A 4,770-nucleotide genomic window follows, 5' to 3' on the forward strand; every position below is an offset into this window, starting at 1 on the left:
GTAAATAATACTTGAGTATAGCTCCCGTGGTTCCTGCTGATTTTGTTTTTTTGATTTTTTGCCACCAGTTTACCAATAACTGTCATTTAAAATATTTAGGAAATCAAAAGCTCCTCGGTATTCCAGAAAAATGAGTTTTGATACGATATGTTCGCTTTATATCGATATACATTTATACGTATGCAAGTATATAAAAAGTATACAAAGAAATTAATAATATAAAGATAACTACGAAGAATAAATCGGTAACTAAAAGTTCAACAAAAATCTACCAAAATGAGAAAAAAATTACTTTTTTACCAAACCAAATTTTTTCTACCAATTCTGGTAACAATTTACCAAACTGGCAACCCTGATTCCAATTTAGGTACTAAAATTTTGGTCTGCTCGCACACAGCCTAAGTATGTAAAGAATGATTCTTAAAAATATTTTTGTCATCATTCTTTGCTTTGGATCGAAAACTCATCATGAACAACAACCCAATGAAGTCGAACAGTTCGAATGTAGGCTGAACTATGCATATTAGGAAAGTTAATCCCGGGATCCCGAGATCCCGGCCATTTTAACGTCCCAAAAATCCCGAGTTTCTTGGCAAGTAATCCCGGGATTTTCGGGATTTGTAATTTGCACTGATGGCAATAATAGAAACTTCTTTTCTTGACCAGTATTGGCTATATTTCTTGTTTTATTTAATAATAAATATTTTTTTTAATAGCAATGTTTTATTTGTCCAGAAATTTAAGCTATTAGCTTATTTTGTATTTAGGATTTACCCAACATAATTATATTGGCTTATGAAGAGTTATATTGGCTTGTATATTGAACAAGCGGCAATGCCATTCAGCATCAGAAATTTTCTCCTTCAGCCAAACAGAAAGAGGCAAAAAAAAACTTATTTTGCCACTATTTGCAGTCAAACAACTGTCAAAATTAGGCTAACATAGGAAATAAGCTAATTTCGTTTTATTTGACCAAGATTTAGCTATTTGCTTGTGATGGTTGAATAAAACATGCCTAATATTATACATATAAAACCGCGCGATAGTAAATTTTTAACACAAATATCAACATATTCGCGAAATCATGGACCAAATATTGTAAAATTGCGTTTTTAGTTTTTCACCCGGGGAAATGTGCATAGGGAAGAAGTATGGGTATCAGATTAAAGGGGAAATACTATAGAATTTAAACAGAATCAAGTTTTTGGCGGAATTTGGTGGTATTAGAAATGTCATTTTAAAATTTTATCCTTGAAATTGCGCAATATTTGTTCTTGAAAAAATTATAAGTTAAGGACTTATGTAAACTCGATAGCATCCTCGAACTTCGTCCTTCTAACTTCATCAGTTTAAAAATTACCTATTCGTCCTTGTGAATCTTAAAAATTTTAATTTTTTCTATTCTAAAAATATTTACTCTTGCATTTGGGACCCATATTTTTATTCTACATTGCACTGAATTTTTAAAATAAGTTTTGAAATTAATCACATCTTTGAAATTTTAAAGTCCTTTAAAATAAATCCTTACGTCAGAGAGAAGAAATAAAAATCAAACCTATTTATTTATTATTTATTTTATGGTAGGAGAGCTTCTCAAACAATATAGAAGCAATTTTTTCAATTTAAATTGTGGAAAAGTAAAGACTATCTAAATCCCGGGACTAATCCCGGGATCCCGACATACCGAAAATCCCGGGATCTGAAGCTGAAAAATTAACATCCCTAATGCATATGTAATATGTATTGTGTTTATATTATATGTACGTGCATGTGCCTGTGCTTGGAAAAAGAATAAAATTCTACAGATACATGAGTGCGTACATAAATATGAAGCAAAACATTAACCCACACAAGGCATTGGAAGCTTTGAGACAGGCGCACGCAGACTAGCACGCATCAGTCAATGTCAGTTGGGTACGTGCCAAAATCCAAAAACCAAAAACAACTACGACAATCATACAGTAACAAAAATAAAGAAGAGTACATAATATTAAATGTTAAATGCTAGGGTGTTAACAAAAATACAAAATCATAAAAACGACACATTGTTTAATAGAAACATCTCGCTTGAGGATATATAAAGTGAAAGGGGCAAAGTATCAAATTGGAAAAACACAGCAATGAATGGCATAAAGTAATTGCTGGAATACATATGTAGCACACTTGGCCAGGGGGATTGCTATCAAGGCCAAAAGTCTACAAACACTTAGATCGGAGAAACTTTCAAATTTGATTTCGAAATTTCAAAAAACAAAACGGCAGATACAACATGTCGGACCACACTAAAAATATATACGGGTTTTAATGTATGTAGATAATTCCGACCGGTTAAAAAAAAAACAAATTTGTCGGCCTACAATCTAAAAAAAAAAATTTCTTTAAAAAAGTAAGAAAAAACAAAATAAAGCAGAAATAAAATTAAATATTCAAATAAAAAATAACAGTTTTGTAATTAAATTTGGAATCATGTAAATCCGGATAATTTTTAAATTTGGCCACCATATTGGACTGGCCATCCCTTTTTATAATTTTGAGACTGCTTTTTGGATTCGCCATTTTTTTTAATTTTGGCATTAAATTTGGAATCTGCAGCTTCAAATATAATCTACATATGAGCATAAAAAAGGAGCATCCATTTTTCCTTGTTTGAAGATTATATATTTCACAAGTAGATCTTCGATCTTCTGAGCACTGTGAAGCTTTCTTATTTTGGCTACTTTTAATTAAATTTATGAATATGGGAAAAAATTTAACTGTGCAAAACTTTCCAAAAAGTATAGGAACTACTGGGAACTCTTGAACCAAGCATTGTACATTCCGAAAATTAGGCATGAAAACATATTGAATCAATTCTGAGATACTTATATAAAATTTTCAAGTTTATTTTTTTAATATTACAAGAGCAATTAAAAGCCTGTCAAACTTACTATCTTCAGGCGCTTATTTTGCAAAATTTTTTGTATACAATTTCACATATTCGAATCAAATTCCACAACGTTGATGAAAAGGGAAAGTGAGAATTCTTTGAAACATATTACATTTGCTGTGACTATTTATTTTATTTTTGTTTTGTTGTTGGCCCTTGAATTTTAAATTTTGAAATATCGGCAATTAAAATATCAATAGAACGAAGATTTGCGTTTTATTTAATTGCAGGGCCTCGAGCTTGTTAAAAATGTTAAAAATTTGGACATCGAAATTTTGCGTGTCACCTAATAGAAGCGGTTAGCAACAAACAGACCGTTTGATCTGTTAGGAAATGGTGTATTTTTGATGGTTATTACTTCTTTCTTCAAAGCATAACTTTTTAGAATAAGGGGATATGTATGTATATTTGACCATAAAAATATCAGTAATTCATAAATAGCTCAAAAATTTATGAAATAGGAATTAAAATGACGTGCATACGTAATTTTTCCAAAAAAACAAAAAAAAGTTCACAAATGAAACATTTGGCCACCAAAGCAGGACAGCTGGCCCATAGTGCATAGGGGTATAGCGACGAACGCCCGATGATGACGCACATTAAGCAGATGACGTTGGTTTGTTGTAGTTTTATACAATAATTGTACTTTTATTTTTTACAAAGCAGACCAAAAAATTCACGCGATCACATTTTTGCTGCAACTAAAACAAACGTCCTGGAGAAGAGTTATGTGAATTTTTTATCTTTTTATTTTTTTTCTGTGTCTTCGCTTAATTTTGTTAATATGTAAATACCTATTGTTAAGGTTAAGAACAGTTGTAAATGCAATATTTATTGAGTTGTGGTGCGCATTTTGCAATAATTGGCAGCACAAGTTTCACTCTGAAAACAATGTGCATTTGAAGATATGTATGTATAGACGAAAGCGTGGGTATTGATACATACATACACACTTATTTATCTACACATGTGGTCAGCTGATTAAGTCAGGTGACATTTTACTCAGTTTTGCTTACTTTTACCTCGCTTTGATTAGCTCCGGATGTAACTATGTAATATTGATGCGCCTAAAAGATGCAGCGATCTCCATTCTCAAGTTACATACCTGATGACAGTACGAATCGGAATTGCTTTAAAGCTCCATTCTTAAAGTAACCTGATGACAGTACGAATGGAAATTTTAATAGCGAGGTTTTAGTTTTTTAAACCATAATTTTATTTATTCGTTTGTTTATATGATTTTACAATTTTCTTATAAAAGTCGATAACCAGCACCACATAAATATACATTTCAAGCTTCTTAAAAAAATGCTCAGACTTTAAATTTTACTCTTTTTATTAAAAAATTTTTGCTGCTGGTGTTAGGCATTTTCCTCCATATAAAAGAAATTGTCGAGCATACTTTAAATGGGAGAAAATGCTAAACCCTGTCAGCCAAAAAATTATTAAAAATCAACGCAATTTTCAAGCATCTTGATATTTGCACTTTAACCTACTTAAATTTAACGGGCTATAAAACTGCAATTTTTTTTATAAATTTTAAATACAAAATTTAAAATTCTTGGGTGTAATTGTTAAAGTATTTTTAATTTTTATACACTTTGTACGAAGTTTGGAATGTGGATATAAGTGATGCTGGTTATGTAATACCTATACTACATTTTTATAAAAAAATATAAGTATTAAATAATTAAAAGAAAAATAACCAAAACTGGTCAAAATGGCACTTAACTTAATTAGCTGAGCACAAGTGTAGTATGTACCCAAATAATTATTTTAATGCTTCCTTTCGCCCACGCCCGCTAGCTTAAAAACGACAACAACCATTTGTAATATCCATAAAT

Source organism: Rhagoletis pomonella, unplaced genomic scaffold, assembly GCF_013731165.1.
Source record: "Rhagoletis pomonella isolate Grant_MI unplaced genomic scaffold, Rhpom_1.0 Rhpom_scaffold_00004, whole genome shotgun sequence".
NCBI classification, from domain to species: Eukaryota; Metazoa; Arthropoda; class Insecta; order Diptera; family Tephritidae; genus Rhagoletis; species Rhagoletis pomonella.